The sequence below is a fragment of the Rhea americana genome, unplaced genomic scaffold, assembly GCF_003343005.1.
Source record: "Rhea americana isolate MKP2758 unplaced genomic scaffold, rheAme1 scaffold_0, whole genome shotgun sequence".
Lineage (NCBI taxonomy): Eukaryota > Metazoa > Chordata > Aves > Rheiformes > Rheidae > Rhea > Rhea americana.
The window spans coordinates 8,660,053-8,681,884 of record NW_028185037.1 but is presented as its reverse complement, the minus strand read 5'-3'; the positions used below and the strand labels follow the sequence as shown (position 1 = coordinate 8,681,884).

General features: G+C 36.1%; 1 protein-coding gene across 4 annotated transcripts in view; it reads left to right on the top strand.

Moving 5' to 3' along the window:
* CSMD3 (CUB and Sushi multiple domains 3) overlaps positions 1 to 21,832 on the top strand; it is a 678,537-nt gene that overhangs the window by 111,651 nt on the left and 545,054 nt on the right. The gene's annotated exons all lie outside the window — the stretch shown is intronic.

The window sequence follows — 21,832 nt, the reverse complement described above, 5'->3', positions numbered from 1 at the left end:
TATTGCATGTACGTTCCAAGAAGGATCTCTTTTTAAATCAAACCCATTTTAATCACATTTGAACACACAGAATATATGACCACCCACTTCTTACCATCAAGTTTTTGGCACAGGGACTATAAACTCGTACATGCATTTACAGGATATGAACAAAAACCATTGCTTTTCTCTCTTTTTTCTTCATTGATGTAAAGACACATTTGATCATTCTTCTTCCAAGAAGTGCGTCCATCAGCAAGCTGAGGGCTATTGTAGATTGCCTGGAGAAGCTCTGAGGTTGCTGCTGTAACCTGCTCAGTCCCATCAGCAACAGTAATCTAATCGCTGTGAAAGTCATGGCTGAGTCACCCTGTGGTGGCTGGGAAGCTATGTGAAAACCAGTATTATATATGAAGGGCGGCCATGGAGACAGAGCACTGAAAACTGGTTCTAAAGGGAAACGTCTTCAGCCAAAGACATTGCCAGCCTGTCAGATATAATGCATTAGAGTGCTGATTAACCTAGAAATTCCCTTCTATAATTCTGTATTTTATGTCAAGATATGAAATGAAAAACACAAAAGAATTTTCAAGCCTTTCTTGTCCTCTGAGTTATTATAGAAAATAAGCAAGGTAATTACACACATTCCCTTTTCTGGCTTGTGTACAGGAAGATGGTAATACAGAAAATAGAAATTGAACCTATGAGTAACAAACTACTTTTTAGCTGGATTGTAACTACTTTGYAGTCTGTTAGTTTTTCAAGTGTTTAGAAATTTATTTCAGCAACAGTGTAATTACAAAAATGTTATATTCAAATGTACCAAATATTAACTGTGCAAAAYATAATTTATACTTCTCTTATGCGTATTAGGAAAATATATAGTGACTTTTAGCATTCCTTTGGTGGCATAAATTGGGAAATTCAAATTCACTATATCCAGTAGCATCCACTGTACTTGTACATTGTTTGCAAGAAGGTCTTACACTAATAATGCTAGTGGAAGTTTTACTATAAATTTTGGTTGTGTTGGAGAGTGATAAACTGAAAACGCAAGTTCAGTTTAACTGCACAGATGACTGGCTCTTCACATAATTCATTTCTAGGCTAAAATGTCATGCTGATTGATAGGATTTCAGGTCCTAAATCACTGGTGTGTGGGGGAAATTGTACCTTTGATCACAGAGATCAATATTGTAGGACAAAACATAAACTAGTTAACCTTAATTTAAAATTCATCTCTTAATTTTTGATTCTGAAGCTTAATTCTTTAAAATCAAGAATATCAAAATAAATTAGGTGAGATCCCAAAGACTTTTTTCACTGGAGTCTCCTTTCTACGGCCAGATCTACTTCTTGAGGGCTAGGCAAAGTTAGGCAGCTTCATTCAGTGAGAGAATTTTTCTTTCAATTCCTCTTCCTCTGACTTTCTGTGAAACTACATCTCACATTACATCTCACACCCAGCTAGCAAAGAAATGAAAACTCGTTCCGTTCCATTCATTTCTTGTCTCACTTCTTGACATGAGAGAATAGTTGTATTTAAATGATAATCACATCAGGGCAATCTCCATTTCTTTTCCCATACTCTTTGTGAATGTGTATAAGTTTGCAATCAACATTTTCCGATCTGGTTCTACCTAGCATCCAATTTTCAAAAGTTCTGATTGCCCAGTAGCTCCTCTTTAGCTTCTTGATGAAACACACGCACACTCGGTGCCCTTAAATTTATCAGACCACATACTTAAATGCTTCATTATGTATTTGTAATTTGAAACCTAAGATAGAAATGATTAGCAACCCATCACTGCAAAAAGCAAAATCATGGAGCTAGCATGAGAGGGCAGGATGAGACATATATCTAAAGGTATCGGTTCCATCTGTAAAGTGATTTTAGAAAGAAGGAGAATATATTTCATAATGCGTGATCATATAAAATACTTTCCTTTGGCATGTTTGGAAATACATGATCTATAGGCAGATGGTTATATGGRATGCACTGCCATTCACTAACTTAAAAAGAAAAATAGTAACATCTTCTCTGCCCCCCCCATCCTTTTTGAAATATTTACAGTTCAAATGAAACTTGACAAGAAACTCCAGAGTACCTGACAGTATTTGAGGGAACTGTGCATCTACTCTTGGCTTACTTGAGCATGATATGTAGGAAYGTATTAATTTTCTGTTCTCTGAGAATAAAAATAGGTAAGAAAAAACATAAAATGCTATCACCAATGACAGCTATAAAGGTTAATCAAGATTTAGCTTGTGTATATAAATACAGAAATAGAGATGGAACGTGCTGGGCCATCATATCCAGGCCTCTGCAATTGCATCCAGCAGAATTAAGCACACAACAGACCACAAAAATACCCACTCAGACCTCCTACCTTCAACATCGTAAGCTTCAGTCTATGTCCTTCTTTTCTTTCCTCAATATCATGTGGCATATTTGGATTAGCTTTGGTATTTCTTCATTGTGCATATACATTTCTATGTTCCATTTCTGTATTACCTGAAAAGTAACACATCTGAGATACAAAGCTATCCATATAGATCAATACCCCTGGAAAAAAAAGATTTAATGAGAGAAAAATGAAACGCATTATACAAAGGAAAAAGAAGTCTCTCACAGTGACATAGCAAATGGTGAGATGGGCTAAAATTAAAGAGAAATTTTAAGAAGAAAATAAGCTAAGCTAAGTGTGAGCAGCAGTTTATCATTTGGTCACTGCCTAGCTGTGCAGCTTTGCTGGCTGGCGTGAGCGCTGGGCGAGCGAAGAGTCCGCTGACTCTCTGCCTGGGTCACTTTATTTCTGGTGAGACTGTTTTGGTGGTGGAATAGAAGAGCTGGACGCGCTTTTCCATTTCCTGTTGTACTGGGGTACAGAAGGCAGCTTATTCGTTGTGAGCGTGGGAGGGGAAATACAGCTGCTGGGAGAGAAAGGAACAGAGCAGCCTGGACCGCGCAGCAAGGGGCTTCCGTGAGCCTGGCGCCGTCTTGCTCAATGCTCCCTTTTGCTCTGGCCAGTTACTTTATAGGCGTTAAACAGSTAGCTGGCGTAGTGAAAATCAGCAACTTCATTAACAATTTTACTATTAGAGTTTACGGCGATCTTTTTTTACGGTAAATATGATAGATGTTTTTGTGCTCTCCCATTGATCATGGGAWAAAAAGAAAAAATAACTTCACCTATAGGTTACTTTTATATTGAGAACTCTGAGTGTCCTAGAGATGGCTCATAATTATTTATAATAGTGTTATGAAGTGTTATTTGATCTATCTCATACTCCTACTTGTATTTTTAAATCTGAATTATTAGGCACTGTAATAATAATGCAGTGGTCCTGATATTTGTAGTGGAAGTGGCACTATAGAATTTCAACAGTTCTGCTGAAATGATTTTGAGTGAGGTTGAGGACATTGTTAAAAATTCAAGATTGGTCTTATCGTTACGAATGATGGGTGAGAGGGGCAGGACAGAAGGGAGCAGATGGTGTTTATTAACAGAATAGATTTTCCACTTACTGGATTTTAGGGACCTATCATGCATTTCTTTCACAGATATTAAGAAAAATTGGTAGCTGATATACAGGATTATTGAAGCACATAGATCAGAAATACTAGTATCATTTAAATGTGCCAGGATGTGGACGCTAAAAATAATTTGGCAGTTGGTATAGAATTAGAATATGTGAACAAATAGGATAATCTATTTTTAGTTGTCCTGCATATCAGAATATATAAAAGTGGCTACAGATAATCTGAATCTCAGATTTAGATAAAGTACAAAACATGTTAAGGATAAGATATTRAGGGTGCTAATATTATCACTACTAAGTTTCTATAAAAATTTAAAGGAATACTAATGAATTTTTATTTAAAGTCAGAGCAGAGTCTCTAAAGGGCCCTCCCAAAAAGTAGTTGCCAGAATGGAGTTGTAAAAGCCACAAACTTTAAGTTAAACAGTTGTTCACTAGGCTCACTATCTGACGGATGCCACGGACATGGATTTGGTTCAGATTCCTCCATAGTTGTGTTAGATGTGGCTGCATTCTGTGACAAGATTGTTTCAGGAAACCCTTGATAAAGAAGGAATTAAATTCAGTTTGCCTAGGGTTTCTGAAAGAAAACTCCAAAAAATAAAGAATAATTAAAATAGAAAATGTATTAATTACCTAAATGGATATATTCATCATGGAAATTTGTATTTTCCAAAATCAGATATACTAAAACTCCTTGTAAGAAGGAGATCAGAATTCTGAAGTTTTGAGCCATTCAGACTGTTGGAAAAGAAAAAAAAAAAAGAACACAAAAATGCTGGAGATTCAGCATATCAGCTGCATGCATGAGTATCTGYCACATTTTCTAGGAGGTCATATAAAATGATCTGATCTTGGAATATCAGCTGAGGGCATAAAATATCCCAACAGTGTACCTGGTCTGAGACCTGCATRTTCTATGCACACGAGGTGTTGCAGAAAATAAAATGGTTGTATGCTCAGGGAAATAGGAAGCTKGAAGGATAACAGGTTTTGACTTTATTGTACTGCTCTTCAAGAGGCATAAAGTCTGTTAATGTGGCAGATTGTTTTGAACTCCTTTGGTATAGGAAAGGTAAAGCCAAAATTACTATCTGTAATATTTTAAAATTAAATTAGTTAATGAAATGAAATTATCAAGGCATAAGCTAAGTTTAGAGAATGAAAGAATAAACAGGTAAGCTAGAAAACATGATGCAGACAAACCCAGCTACTGAAGATAACAAGATCTAGGGAAACAATGACTCTAATTTCATTGATTACTCTGACTCACTTGGAAGTAAGACTTTTTAACTTTGATTTCACACTTGCAGTCACTGGCTCTTGTTCTGCTTTCATCTGATAAGTTATAGAGCCCTCTTATGCTAGGCTSTTTTTAGTACTTAGCTCTTCTTGCTAAGTACTGCAATAAAGTTGCACAGTATTGGGAGTATTCTTTGTATATTGGCTTTTTTAAAGTCTTAACATAAAATATTTTCCAGATTGTGTTTTCCAAAGCACAAATTATTTTGTGGGTTTTTTTTAATGTTTTGTCATTTTTTTGAGTGTTGTGAATTTAAAYGTGCATTTTCTACACTGTAAAATGCATCTGAAGATTGCATCAGCCCTTTTTTGCAGCCACAATCTAGTCTAAGCCCATTCTATTTTTTTGGCTAGTGTGATTTTTCACAAAATCATAAAAATGATGGATGACGCCTCATACAGTCTTTTAGTCCAAACAATCRCTTGAAGCAAAAATGCCACCAACAGTAGGTAATGTCAGCTGTGGCTTTCCTTAGTTGAATCTTGAAAGCTATTGAGGATGGTAGCTCCATAGCTCTGAGAAGCGTTCTGATGTTGCACTACTTTACTTTTCTTGATGTCCAGCCTAGCGCTCCTAAGTTGTAATCTACAACCATTGCCCTCTGTTATGTCATCTACTGGAAAGAGTTAACAGTATCTTTATAGTGGCAGTAGATGTCTTCTCTTCCAAGCAAAACAAGCCCAGTTCCTTCAACTTTTCCTTATAGATCATGYATTCTGAACTCCTGACCATCTTTCGTGGTAGTCCATCTTGGTCCTCCTTTGGACCATCCAGCTTCTCAACATCCTGCTTCAACGAGAAGGCCAAATTTGGATGCACTATTTCCAATGCAGCCTCTCCAACACTATGCAGAGAGGAATAATCCCCTTATTTGCTGCCCACAGTCATCCTAACATAGCCTCTTAAGCCTCTTATTTGCAGTGGGAGCATGTTGTTGGCTCATCCAGGTTGACTCAATTTGACATCTACCATAACACCCCCACTGCTTTTCCTCAGGTCTACTACTCKGTCAATCAGTTCCTGGTTATATCAATCCAAGTACAAGATTTTGTCTTGCTTTGTTTTTTTTCTCTCCATGCTGAACTTTGCACCGTTTCTTGCTGAATTTCATGAGATTTCTATTGGCTCAATGTTTAAGTTCATTAAGATTTAGAGTCTGGATTTAGACTGCCATTTGACATGTCAGTCTTTTTATCTAGTTCAGTGCTATCTGCAAATCTGCTGACAGTGCATCCTCAATCCTCCAGGCTGTTCATGAAGATGTTGAGCAATTAGGGCCCCAATATTGACTGCTTGGGTATTCAGCTGTAACTGATTCAGTAATGCTCAGTAATGCTCAATAATATTCAGTTCCATTCAATATTTGTTCATCCTTTCAGGCTCCCAAATGAGAATGTAATGTAAAATGATGAAAGTCTTACTAAAGTCAAAGTATATTAAAGTGACTGCTCTCACTTACCTTGTCCACACAGCCAGTCATTTCATCTTCTCAAGCATAATTTGCCCTTAGTAAACATGTGTTGATTACTCCTGATTGCCATCATCTTTCAGATATTTGGAAATAGCTTCCAAAATGATGGTCTTCACGACATTTCCAGAAACTGAGGTAAGAGGTACTAGTTTATAGTGGCCTCTTGCTTTCATAAAAACAGGTTTGACTCTTTTACTAGTCATCAGGRACCTCCACTGATTGCCATAATTTTTCATGAATTACAGGCAACAGCTTTTCAGTCACAGTGGGACAGGTCTTTCAGTACCCTTGGGTATAGTTATATTCAGAGATTCACTCAACTTCTCTAGGTAATCTGTCACTTGTTGCTCACCCTCAATTGACTGCTCCTCTCCTTCTCAATTGTATTGATATACGCAGAGATCTAAGAATAGATTTGTTCTTGTGAAGGCTGATGTAAAAAAGGCATTATGTTCTTTGGCCTTTTCTATATTGTTTTCAATATTGTTTCAAAATCATTTTCTGTTGTTGCCTTCTTTAAAGTAGCTTTATCCCTGTACTCTTTTTGCTACTGGTATACTTGTAGAATCCCTTCTTGTAGCCCATAACACTCCTCACTAACACGAGCTCTTGCTGACTTTATTCCTTTTGTTCCTAAGTACCGAAGCAAAGCTTTCGTTGTCCTCTTTTGTTTTCTGCTCTTTTTTCAAGCTTTTATTGACTGTATCTTTTGCATTTTAGTTTGCTAGGAAGCTCCCTTCTTCACCTAGTGGATCATTTGCTGAAATTTCCTGTTCTTCTGAGCAAAAGGATAGTTCTAGTCTTGGTTTGATTCCTGATTTATCAGGAGATTCTACCCAGCTATTCCCCAAGGCCACTTGAAGTCAGAGGTAGCAGTTATGAGCAGGAGCAAACCTTAGCAGTCTTTCTGCAAAATCATGGCTCCAGGCTCTAGTCAGGAAGCAAATTTTCCAGGAATACAGGTCTGGCTTGCAGACAGGGGGCTGTTCCATGCAGGAGGGAGTTTCTATCCACCAACACTTGCTATTTCTTCTTATTGTTGGTGCTAATCTGAAGACCTGAAATATCCAGCCCAGAGGCCTCCCTGAGGGAACTCATTCTGCCCTCTCTGCTGCCATGGCCATAAACATATTTTCTAGGTAAAACAGCTTAGGTATTACGATTGTGTGTTCTTGTAGTTTATCATTCTATTGATCTTTGTGTCATGCTTGTGATTTTAGCTATTTCTAGTCAAGATGCTTTTAAGAACCTTTCTTCTCTCTAGAACTGTTTGTACAGTTTCCTCTGTGCATTTATGTAGAATTTGGCTCTGTAAAGAAAGCTCAGTTACTAAGTATGTTCTTATGACTAAGAAGTCAGATCTGCCTTGTTGTGTCCTGTTGGTGCWGTGATACCTGTTCACATCGTTGCTACCGACCCAGCCAGTCGAAGCTGCCAAGCTAGTTCTAAACCACAATTAAAAACAGCAGTAGTCCAGTGTGTACTCCAGTATTTTGAATTCTTCTTGACACTCCAGCTGGATCTAATTTAGAAAGTTTTGAATCTTGGTTGGAGTGATTCTGTTCCAAGGAGAGGAATTTGTAGCAAAATAGGTCTGACTAGAATAAAGCTCTTGGTTTCAGTGTTAAAATGACTTCTTTTCTTATACCCTTACTCCTTTGTTAGTACTAATAACCTACTTCCATCAGGGAAAAATACGGCTCTCCCCTACATGTTGTTCCTCTTTGGACAGCAGCCTACCTGCTCCCACTGCAACTGCAGCCGTGCCACTGTTGGTCTAGATAGGTCCCAACACGAGACCAACTCAGTGCCACGGCCTGGTTGTACAACATTCAGTTCATGGCCTGCTGCACAAGTACAACCTCGCAGTGATGCAGCATCAATGCAAACAACCGCGGCATAATCACGTAGTAAAAGTTTTACGAATTCTATTTGGAAATTACAGAACAAACAAAATACAAACAACATATCACTTTTACCAACTTCTTCATAGTCTGCTCTTGGGATGATGGTGCACATAGGTTTGTAATCTTTGKGTTTTACTACTAAGAACAAAAGGGATTATAAGGAATCTTTCCCCTATTCCTAGGGACCATCCCTGGAGAGCTCTCTGTTCTTTTTCTGACAGTAGAATACACTGGCAAAAATATCATTCACTTAAAATATATATATATATATACATATATATATATATATATATAAACACACACACACATACATACACACAGACATACATACGTGTGTGTGTGTGTGTGTGTGTGTGTGTGTGTGTGTGTGTATATATATATATATATAAAAAATATGAATACCTCATCATCAGTTGTATGGTAATAAAACAGTCTTCACAAAAATCCATAAAAATAAGCTATGTGGAACTATGGAATGCATAAGCATTTCCATAGTTATTTTGTAGGAATACTATACAGATCTGTGAGCCTAAAACACAGATTTCAGGTGCACACAAATGTTTAAACTGTCCTATGACTGGAGTGGAGGTGATATCAGTGTAGTAATGAATTGGCTTTCATAATCTTTAGGTGAAAGAGATTCTCTTCTCTTTAGGCTTCCAGTCCAATGCTTGTCCAGAAGGCCTAATCACGGGTATAATTTTTTTTGGTAGCTCTCAAAGGTTCCATGTGGATTATTGTGTCATTTTAATAAATTATATGTAGAAGTACATTTCAAGACCGTTCCTGCTGCCAACAATTTGCAGTCATATTTTAAGGCAAGTATGTGAAGAATTCAGCTAGATAGACTTGTCTTCCTTCTATACGTTATGCTCTTGTATACACAAAATCACATATCATTTATAGGAAAAAAGCTTATATACATGTGCTTAATTGTAGACTTAGTGTTTTATTCTACCATAACTATCAGTTAGACTTCAATTGTTGTCTGTTGGRTATTACATTTTCTTTGCATAATCTCAAAAATTAAATAAATAAAATGTCATTGATTAGAGAGCCACAGAACTTATGTTGTAAGTAACATATGTTAAGTTATGTTATCTCATCATATGAGATGGTAAATTCATTAGTTTTAAAAACTGAAAAAAAAGCAATTATCTGAAAGGTAAAAAACAGTGGCTAGCCTATCTTTTTTTCTACTTTAAGAAATATTAAATTATTGGAAGAAAAACCTTATTCTTTCAATGTTCTGTTTAATTTATTTTTCAGAATAATGTTGTAAATAAGCCATATTTGTCAACCTRTGGTACTGTAATTTATCATTTTGATATATGCCTCATATTGAAGTTTAACTGAGACAGTGATTAATTTGAGATCTTAATTATATGTCAGCCTTACTTTACTTTTTTCTTACATATTGAATGTCATTTTTCATGAAAAAAATTGATACGTTGTAAGTCTTGAAAGAAATTTCCTGTGAGATTCAGAGGTTTTKTGTGAACTTACATTTGTCAGCTACTGGACTGTCATATTATTAAGATAAGTAGAGTAYCCTGACAATAGCAAATCTTAAGACAATCTAATTTAAGATTCACATTTCAATCTCATGTCTAGACAAGTAGTGATAACTGTAATCYGATAAAGCTGAAACAGTACTCTGTAGAAACTAATATCCTTCTCATTAAAGTATCAAATTAAATGCTTACATGTTTGTAAGCAGTTGTTTCATGCTTCTACTATTCAAGCTACAGCTCACTGATATTTTGAAGCAGTAATAAACAAAAGCAGAATTCAAAAAAATAGAGCTACTAATAGGCCACATTTGTATCTCTAGAACTACATGGGCGATTCCTTCAGCCTACATTTTGTCTTTGATATTACTTCGGCTTTTGTTAGTATTGGCTTTGATATAACTTTCCAACAAGTTTTTTATATATATAAAAATAATATAAAAATACATAAATATACAAATACATAAATATAAAAATATATATATATATAAATATAAAAATATAAAAATAAAATAAAAATACTGTTCTGCAAGAACAGTTTCAGTATGTTGGGCAAACAATCATATAAAGCTCTCCAAAAGTCAGTAGGAAACTCTATAAGTGTTTATTCATAATGAGAACATGTGATAATGCAGAACTATGGCCTAAGAACTAATCCATTTTTATCATCTTAAACTTTTAAAGTTTGCTCTTTTTTTCATATATGAGTGAAATTTGTAGTTCATATCTGGACACTTCCACACACTGTTAGRTTTTTATACCTACTGAGCAATGCATAGCACCCAATAAACTCAATACATATAATGGAAGAAGTAACATGCTTGGAAATAGGTGAACTTTCTTTATGTTAAGCATATAGTTGTATCAGTCACATTATGGAGAACAGTATCATTATAACATTAAAATTTTGTTGTGATTGTAATAAATCTCTTTTCTAATAGGAAGAAAGGAGCAACCCTTTACTCGCTACTGAAAAACTCTGCTTTTTGAAAACAAATAAAATTTGTTAGAAGTTTATTCTGGAAAATGTTTGCTTTTTGAACCAATTCTTAACAGAAGATTGCTCATTAGCCAATGATGTCATTCAAACAAACCTCCATATTAGTTTAGACAGCTGTGGGAATGCATGAATAATACTGCTGTGAAATAGATGGTTAGCAAAATACCTTACAGTTTGAAAAAAAAAATACAAAAATAATTGGAGACTTCCATTGTATGGATAAAGAAGAAATAAAAGCATTAGACTGACAAGGATTTCATTTCTGTTTTGAATGAATTTAGTCCATGTGCTAATTTTTCCCACACTGTTGTACCAGTGTGCCTCTCAGGCGTATGTGTTCTTAGTTCTTTTAGGACCAGGAACAATTTCCACTCGTAAGATTAAATTTCCAGTTTCTCTGAAGAGAGTAGCAACACTGATGCACTTAATGCCAGTTGGAGAGCTGATTTTGTGATGGAGACATGTATTATATGTGAAATGATTTGAGATCACAGGCTAAGAAAATACTATTGATCTATGGGTTTTCGACCTGAGAGTTTGTGTCTGGGTCTGAATCAGTGATGCAGAAGTGAAAGCCTGTCTTCTTATTTTTTCAGCCCTCTGTCTCTCTAGTTTCCTAGTAAGTAGATGGATTACAAGAATARCATGCTTATAGACAAATCATGTGTAAAATAACAACATACTATGTCATATTTAATTACAAAGTAAAATTTTGTACTTGTCATTAGGGCTCCTATCGGAAGCAATAAGAWGATGTTATTCTGGGTTTGAAGTGTCTTCAAATGGAAAATTTTGTACTTCTACCCACAGTTCTGCTACTCTCACATTTAAAATGCATTCCAAATTCACATATATAATGTATAATGAAATGCAGACTCCTTACACCTAAGCCTTTCCTAAGACTCTACTGTCATGTGAAAGGATCTTCTTTACTAATTACACATATTTATTATTATTCTTAAAAAACCTTTCCACATACAGAAAAAAATAATTATATATTTAATAATCCAAGTAAAAGTTGCTCAAAGTTAAGTTAACTGGGCAAAAGAAATCAAAAGAAGAGTAAATTGCTTGCAGATAACAATAGAAATGGAAACAGAAGCTAAGTGTTGTCTTGGTTATAAATGCAAACCTATACARAGATTTTCCTAGCACAGGAGTTCCTCCCACTGCTGCTTATGGGCCGTACTGGAGCTGGGAACATTCTGGTTTTAGCCAGTGGAGCAAGACAAATAAGTACCTTTCCAGAAAGACCTTTCCAGAGAGGCAACAATCAACTTCATGAGATTAAGCCAGAACTGAAGAGTAAACAAAGGAATTGAGTAAGTAGTGGATAAATCACTCGATTTTTAGGGTCCCCAGATCCATGTTCCTTTCTCCATCATTCTGTGCTTGCTCTGGCATTTAGAAGGTAATGTGAGAAACCAGATCAGGACCCTAGTATGGCTGAAAATGAATCATTTTGTAGCTGTTGTGTTGTTCTCTTATCCATTTCTCTGATCCAGCCTGCTGCATGGCTAACAAATGCTGACACCAGCCCAAGACATGAATGAGAGAAATAMAGCTGATGGCATGAAAAAACTCTGCTCTTTTAACAACAGCACATTTACTTTAATTTAAAACTTTTATGAAACAGCATCYTGATGCAACACATGTAATGCAGACTGACAATAAGTCTTAGAGATGTAAGCTGTCTCACAGCTCTTCTGCCTACTCTTGCTGCCTGCTAGCAGATTTGCTAAGTACAGAAAGCTGACTTTTGCTCTTAGAAGGAATTGCATTATAACACCTTGGATTTGCAAACTTGTTTTGGATTGCAAATGCTCCAAGGAGTTAGCTTGCCGTGTTTGGATTTAGATCTTTCATGAAAGTATTATACAGTRAACCTGCTGAATTCATCTGAATCCAGTCTGATTGCTATACAAACTTGAAAAGAAAAATTGAAAAGGGGGAAAATTCTAGAGAACATGCAATCTTAATGTATATTTAGTGCTATTTTTTTTCCTGAATTACTTTATTTCCCCCTATAATTTAGCTCTCTTTTTTCCAACCCCTCCCACCCAGCCCTTCAGTTTCTAAGGTTAGCTTTCCCATACGAGGTATTTCAGACTGTATTTCCACTGCTCTTTCTAAGGGAKGGAGTCCTCTTCTTCTCCTCTATCTTTACATTTTAGAGCTCCATTCAAGCCTATGTATTTGATAAACAACACATCCTGAATTTACACTAATGGTGGTATGAATCAATCTTCCTTTCCTATATTACCTGTGWTATGAAATGCAAGTGAAAGAAGAGGGATGCTTTCCTATTCTCTAGAACTGGATTCCTTTCTTGGAAGACTATTTTTTACTTTAATTTCTATTGCATTCTTTGTTTAGCTTACTATCTTGAAGGTACCATTTTTAAAGACTGCTACATCCATTTATAAATCCAATAGCATATGGAGGATTAAATTTAGAGGGTAGGATTCATTACAAGTCTTCCAATACACATTGACAGTGCTGAAGCCAATTTGTCGCGAGAGGCTTCCTATACGATAGGGGTAAAAGAGGCAATTCCAGAGTGAATTCCAGATATCTTTTYTCTACATTGATTGTAAATTAAGTATATATACACACATCTGTAACACTTGGTTTTCTTTTTTGTTCTCTTTTGTCACAATAGATGACATAATACTTTACAAAAGACAGTCTTAGCATTTCTTCACTCTGTTCCCCACAGAAATTTTCATCAGTTTAAAGGCCCCTGCTGTCACAAGAGTGCAGGTGACATCGTGGAAAATATGAGTACACGTGTCATTATTTGTGTTCCTGCCTTCAGGTTACATCTGTTGTTGTCTTACAGCCAGATGAACATCACGTACTCCATAAGGCGCCCAAGATTTTTAACTGGTAGGACTGTGAGGGGCAAGCTGCTGAAAGGCCACAGCAGTGTTTCAACTGCRTTTGCCTTTTCTTTCCCTCACCAGGGCACTAGGGTGAATCAGAGGCAGGTATCAGACATACTGCTGCCCACAACCAACTGRGTGTTTTACAAGTTATTTTCCTGTGGATTTTTCTTTTTCTTTTCTTTTTKCAATTAAATCAAGACTAGATTTTGGCATATTTCTGAATTTGTCAAGTTATCCATAAGTCTGAACACAGGAAATTTATTATTCCCGAAATTTGTTTGATTTTGCTCTAGGTTTAGTGATCTGGCCTACAAAAGTATATCTATTTACATTTCTGATCAAAATCMGGACTTCACTGTAGCTGATCTGATTCGTTGCCTCTTTTTTGGCTTGGGGACTAACTAAATTAATTAAAAATTRTATGAATTGTTTTGTTGATAGACCTTTTGCTAGAAGGAAAATGAAGGCCAAATTCAATAAATTGATGGTTAWTTTTTCCATGTACTATTTCAGAAGTACAAACCAAAGTGATTTCCTTGGGGTTTTTTTGATTTTTATTTTTTTTTCTTGCTTTGCTTTGTGAGATTTCTGTTTGGAATGAACATCATAGAAGGAATAGAGTTCATTCCTCCTTTTCCCCAGAAACAAGGAAAGTCAACACAGGAGAAATATTATTTTAGAAGTAAATTAAAGTAATTAATTAGATGCAACAGACTAGACATCTACTCAAAGTCACTTCAGGTTTTTACTGTTMTTACTATTATTACTATTAAGCAACTATACAATTTGTTTCTTCAATATTCTTTGCTGCTACATCCAGATGTTCGAGTACATTTGTTAAAGGGCAATGCTATTAGAGTTTGAAGCAAAGTAAAGACCTTATTTCAAAGTCTGAGCCACAGACCCTCCTTCYCTTTCCATTATATATCATAAGATACATCCAGCATTGATTTTCACATCACAGACAAGGTTATCTTCAGAAAAAGTTAAACCAATAGCTTTTCTATGATTCTAGTCTGTTGACTTTTGCATGTTTTTCTTTCTTTAAACTCTCTTAGATGTGCCCTCCTATATTTTAAAAGAAAACATCTATATCAGGAACTCTTGTTGACATTTTATGTCATTCCTTTGGGCCTAAAATCATCTTTTCTGTTAGTGGTTTACTTTGGGAAAATGCCAATCTTTAATGGAATAGAATATTCTATTCTTGTGGTAGCATGAGGGTAAAGGTCTYAGCTGCTTCTTATTAAATAAGTCAACAGTGCACCCTGCCAGCAGTGACAGTTAGCAGCATACTGGGCAGTATCAACAAGTGCAGCCAGTAGATTAAGACAAGCATTTACTTCCCCTTACTCAGCTCGTAGACTACAGGTGGCATACTGCATCCAGTCTTAAATCSCCCAATATGAGAAAGACATTGATAAACTGCACCCAGTTCAGCGGATTGCATCAGCCACTAAGCCTGTTGGGGCTGGTGCACTTGCCCTGTGAGGAGATGCTGAGGGTGCTGGGCTTGTTCAACACCCTTCAAATATGTATTAAGGAACCTACTWAGAAGACATAGCCAAGATTTTGATTGACATCCATGGCAAAGGACAGACATCCTAACTTAAACAGAGGAAAGACTGCCCAAAGAGGACACCCCTCCACCTGAGGTCTAATTTACTCTGCTTTGAGCAGCAGGTCAGACTAGAAACCTCCTGGGATCCCTGCTAACCTGTGTTTTTTTATGATTCTCTACTAAGCCATAGGAATTCTCCTTTTATCTGTTATTTGCTCTATTTTATGTTATTTAGGTTTGTAACTAAYGATGTAATCATTCCTTGGCAGGATGATAAAGTCTACACTAATATCTCCAAACTACATAGTTAAATTGTGTACTGCAGTAAATGTAGCATGTGCATAAGTTGAAAAAAAAATTAAATCATTTCCCTGTTGGGATGTATTGGAAGGTCAGACTCATAATTAGGAATTGATGGCTTGGAAACTGGAATTTCCTTGTTTTCTTCCAGTCCTTCCCTATAATAGATTTAAGCTACAGTGTACAATATGTGGAGAAGAATAGACATAAACATCCAATCTGATAGAGATTTTTTAGCATCTCACTGAACTGAGTAAGGGAGAGGYGACTATTCAACCTTGGCCAGAATTTCAAAATTATTGATGCTTGTCAACAGTATTGTCCAGCATTCTGAGGTTTTTTCCATAGCTTTCTATCACCACTCTATTGTCCTAATGAAGAAAGGCAATTCTTTTCATTGAAAGAACCAGATATCTTTTTCCTGTCCATGGATTTTAAAAAGAGTGAGGAAAAAGAGAATCCAAGAGTAGAAGTCTGAGAATTGATAAGATCTTTTTCTCATATAGTATTTTCCAAAACTGTAACTAAATGCRTGAGAATACTATATTTCCATTATTTAAAATATTTGATTTGCACAATGCTGTTTAAGTACTACTCTGAAATTTAAATATGCAGTCTCGAGGGTTTTATTTCCCTGCTTTGGGAGCTGGCTTGAAGTTCCTCCAATTACAGACAACGCTGTGGTCAGGGAGCAGCGAGGGCCGGCTGCTCCGTGAGGGACGGGGAGCTGGGAGCCGAGGTGACCCYGGCGCAGGCCGTGCCCTCACCGGCTGCCGGGACGGAGACCAGCACTGCTGCGGTGTTGCTCCAGCAGGGACTGGGGAACCCGGGCTGAGCTGAAATGGAGCCCTGGGCCCGTGGGCAGGGGATGTGCAGAAGTCTCCAGGTGACACTGGTCAGGCCARTAGGGCTGTCGGTGCCCCAGGTATTTACTCTGTCTCGGGTTATTGAAAGATAATCATGCTTTGCTTACATATGTTTAATGTCTTTTTTTTTCCCTTTTTTTATTTTTGAAGTGCAATACCAGTCTACCGACACTGTTTCGCTAGGTCTCTTGTTCACGGTATCTGTAAATAGGCAGACATTCTGTGTTAACCTTCGCTACCTATGCCTAGCCTTCACTTCACTGCTCTATACTTCTAAACTGGTAGATCTTACTCAGCTTCAGGGTAAGATGTATTGGACCATAATTTTAACATCACTTGTAACCACTTGACCTCTGCCATAAAAACACCCCAAAATGCATCTTGAGGGAGTGTTTACACCAGTTAAATTTAGGCACTGTGCTTGACTTAYAGCATTTAGGCTGCACACTAAATTGCTCTCTGAAGAGGAACTTCTTTCCATTGATTTTGAAGGAAACAGTCGGAAACAATCTCTTAACTTGGAGAGCTAAAATAGGAACCTGATTGTGGACACTTCTTTTTCTTCGTTTGAGTAGAATACCTGTCAAAAGAGTTCAGTGCACGTTTACTTTTAGCGTCATTCTCAGAAAACCCATCAAAAACCCTTTATCTGAACATGTTCTGCTCTGAAGCTTAATAGTTTAAATAATTTGCATAGTTTACCATTTACAATAGTAAAATTCTGGCTTTTAAACCATCTCCCAGAACTGTTGCAATAGAAACTGAATGCAAGCAGAACTCATCATATTGATAGTGACTTTCATTTCCTTTTCAAAGGTCTAATTATACTGCTTTGTCATCTTGTAAAATAAAATTAACTATATTTAAGATTTTTTTAAATTGTTTCATCTTGTTATATTTCATTTTAATATGATAGATAAAACATGTTTTCTATTCTAAAAGGTTTGTGACTTGTATGAGTTACAGAATATATAGAAGAAAAAGGATTGAGAGTGTATATTTTTACTTCAAGTTTATAAACCAGATTAAATTCCTAAATTACATTGCCACTAAAACATACCTTCTTGAAAGTTCATTCCTCCTGGAGCAACATTAACAATTAAATTAATTAAATTCCATTAATTAAAGCTGAGTAAGCTCAATGCAGAGAACTATTTACATATTGTCTGCTAATTTTTCTGGCCAACTACCAATTCTGAAGAACATTAATGTAGTTAAATGGTTATTACTATGAATGAAGACCTTATTCAGTTTGAACAGCACTAACTTTACCCTAAGGCATTTAGCTGCTTAAATAGTGGCACATACTTCTCGCTTTTCTAGTAAGTGCTCATCTCCTTACTGCTTAATCCATTGAAGGTTTATTAGCTGAGCTTATTTATCTGCTGTTTAGTAAATTTTATATATATATATATATATATATAATATGATTTAAAGTTACCATCATTTTTTTTTTTTTCTATTTGATAATGGATTCTGTAATTTATCTGGAGCCAAATTTATGGTGTCACTGGTATATTTCAAGTGAGAAGATCTCTGAAAGTCATAGTACCACCACTGGAGTATCTRCTATCATATAAAGATACATAATTTTGGGGAAAGAGACTTCACAGTCTGAACCAAGAGAGTAAAGAGCTTGTTGTACAGATAGAGAGAGTAAAACAGGAAAGAATATCTAGCTCTTAGAGAGCCTTAACATGTGAGACAGTTGTCATTGTACTGTGACCTCAGGAAAAACTGAACAATTCTACAAAGGTAACTGGATTCCTATGAATTTGAAAGAGTGCTGGAAAGCTAATAGGAATGAAAGAGGTCTCCTGAGCTGTTAGATTGTGGAATAAAGAACTCCTTAGTTGATTTTGCTCAAATTTTCAAATAGAAAAGAAGAATTAAAATCTTAAAAGAGTAACTAATTTTCTGAATGAGGCTCAGTCCTACAATAAGATGCAGGAATTTGAGAATAATCTCTCATATCTCRTAGAAGAACCAGATGCAGTAGCTGAATAGCTTTGCAATTAGCAAAAGATAGCTGTCAGTGGGCTGGGATTCCTTGTATTGATTAGGAAACTCCTCATTAAAGAAAAGGACAAAATACAAATTGCTACCATACTGTAAATTTAGMTAAATTGAAACTGAACACTTCCTCAAGGTCTAGACTGTATGRAGTTATTAGCTACCCAGTATTCTATACTGGGTATCTCCCCATCTAAATTGTTGCAGTTGGTCTACCTGAATGAATAATTAAGTATTTATTTCAACAGGGAGTTCAGTCTCAATCACTTTTATTCCAGGTGATTCAAAGAGCCTATAAAGTTCACTTCCTTTCTCAATATATTTGTACTGCCCTGTTAACTACACTTCTGCATAGTTTTTATTTTTATTTTTGTTTTAAAAAATATGAAAAATATTTTCTCATTCACAAATTTGTTATAAGAATATTATTTTTGTGTTTCAGCACTATGTTTTTGATTGTTCTACTGAGCTTGTTATAATGAAATCTAAACTTCTGAAAAATATGCAGTTAAATGTTTATGACAGAAAAGGGTAAATTCTTAGGATATGAGTAGCATTATACTTGAAGAATTGAACAGAATCTAAAATCATTTCAATTTCCAAAATTTAGTTATTAAAATACAATACTCTCTGGATAATGAGAAAAAAAACTTTTTTTTTTTTTTTTTTTATTTTAAAAAAAAAAAAAATTTTTAAATTTTTTTTTTTTTTTTTTTTTTTTTTTTTTTTTTTTTTTTTTTTTTTTTTTTTTTTACTGAACAGTAAAAAATCTAACAGAATTTGAACATGCCTTTTTGCCCATTTTAAAAATAGTTCCATAAAACAGCAGAATTTAACAACGATGATGACCATTAAGGATTAGATCGACAATCACAGAATCATAGAATGGGTAAGGCTGGAAGATACTCTGGAGATCAYCTAATCCAACCCTGTTGCTCAAGTAGAGTCACCTAGAGCATGTTATACAGGGTTGCATCCAGGCAGGCCCTGAAGATCGCCAGAAAAGGAGACGCCACAACCTCTCARGGCAACCTGTGCCAGTGCTCTGGAAAATAGAAACAAAGGAAAATAGAAATAATAGGTAAAGTGTGGTGATTCACGGTGATTCATTAGTCTGGTAAGAGGAAATGGAGAAAAGTCATATAATTAAAATATTTATGTTTATAATTTGACTCTACRGTATTCTACTATGACCTACTGGTTGTAACCCTCCCCTACATGATTCATTCTACTGAAACATGCATTTCATACTAATGTCTATTTATGGTTATATATTTTTCCTTCATCCAAAGAAAGCAAGTGCCTCCTGAAGSCTTCTCATAGTACGAGCAAAGGAGAGATTTAGAGTCAGCCTGGAGTCCCATACCCCATTAAAAAGATCTGGGTGCTGTGCTGGGTCTTATTTCCCTACTGAACCTCTGGGTTGATCTTCAAGAAGGAGCTCTGGAGGTGATTTCTACCCCAGCTTGCTCCTGTTCTTTCCCACAACAGTAATACAGCAGCTGACYTGCAAGGTGCTCTCATCCCCCAGAGCTCTATCAGGAAAAGCCTTGAGCACCATGATGAGAAAAGTGTTAGYCAATAACTACTCCTGATGTCTTTTYTTGAATGGCCTTTTCAAATAAAAAAAGTCATTACATGGTTTTCTTGAAAAAGTTAGAAAAAAGCCACAGTTCAATAAGCCATCATTTTGGAAGTAATATTGTTGATGGCTCCTTCAATAGGGAGGGGCTGGAGATTCATAAAAAAACTTACAGATTCATAAAAAAACTTGAATAGCAGTGGAGATAGCAGTTTGACATGGATAAGATCAGTACTTTTTGCCCAGTTGGTATTATACTTTTTTCTGAGAATACTAAGCTGTTATACCCATGGTGACAACTGCCCACAGTTTTACATGAGGCACTGTAAATTCTTTCCCCATCTTGTCACCAAGATCATGTTACTGTAGTGTCTCGAGTCAGCAAACTGTGAAAAAATAAATGAAAGATAATATATTCAGTTATTCTAAGAATATTAAATTAAATATTGGATTTTAATTCTACTTAGAGTCTAAATAATTATAAGCAAATAAAATTCTAAGGAAATAATTAAAATAATTGATATACACATACATTTTATTTTTAAAAAAGCAATCTTTTTATCTGGAAAATTTCACTGAGATGCTATAGGATTTACACTTTTATTATCTTTGTGGGTGTTTAATTAGGCCTTGGGAATGTTGAAGCTGTTTTGGTATCAAGTAACGAAAATAAACCTGCTTGAATGGACAAAGGACTCCATGCTTACATAGACGACAAAATTGTTCAGGGTTTTAATAAGTAATCTGACAAGATTTTGGAAGAAATACTAAACTTTTGGAAGAATAACTAAATCACAATTCCAAAGTTTTATACCTGCCTTTATATAAAGGGAATTGTGAGGTTTCCTGCATCATTCTGTAATAGTTTTGGTATTATCACATGTTACTGATCTGCTATAGCAGCAGATAGACCATGGATCTGTTTCAGTGTGGTCATTGGCTTGTTCTGATTTCTRCCTCTGAAATGTAGTATCATCTGCAGGTACCTCAGGTGCAAAGGGTTTTAGAATGACTAATACTTAGACATGACTGGCAAACTACACATTAATTTAATGAAAACAGTTTTCATTATTTATTGCCAAATCAGGGYGGCCCTTCTCCTCTTTCCTCCTTCCACATCTCCTCCCCACGCCCATCCCCAATGACGAGAAGGGAGCCAGAACATTGCAGTGTTTGGTTTCAGAAGWAGCAGTATTTCTGAAGTATAATAGTCTCCTCAGGATCTTTAGCTGCCAGCTTGGCTGCCACAGCAAACCTAGAGGCTTCTAGGTCACCTCTCTGCTGTGAACTGTTGAACAGAAGCTTTGAATTAAAAATGTTTCTTGGCAGCATCTCTGCTGCCCACAGCAGAATAACAGCAGTGAAAAAACTTTTTAAATTGTCAGGGAGGACCTGGTCGGGCCCTTTGAGGTTTTCAGGTGTGCAGAGGTGCCGGCCAGGAGCCCTGTAATCTCTGTGAGCTGCCTGCCTGGATGGGGGGAGCTGTGATGGGAACGGTCTGGGAGCAGCTGCTCAAGCCAAARGGCTCCCACAGAACTGGACTTCTGAAAACATACGTGAATTGGAAGCATCTTTAAAATCTTCCTTGTCTCACCTTCCTACTTATTTTCTATTTACCATTTTACTTCTGCCTTTCTCCAGCCATGTTTGGACATACCTACAAAAATGAAAACAAAAATGACAAAACACACTGTTTCTAGATCTTTCATAAATACATCCTTTTTTCCTGTCATTAATTTTGGTGAAAGGGAGGTTTTACCTAGCATACCCTCCTTATCATTTACACCAGCATGGTATGCTTCAGATCCCGTGGTGAATTTGGGGTAGCACTAAATAAAACTTTCTCATACAGCAGCAGTGCAGCAATGTAAAGATAGCCAGCGTGCAAAATGACCTCCTTGTGACCTC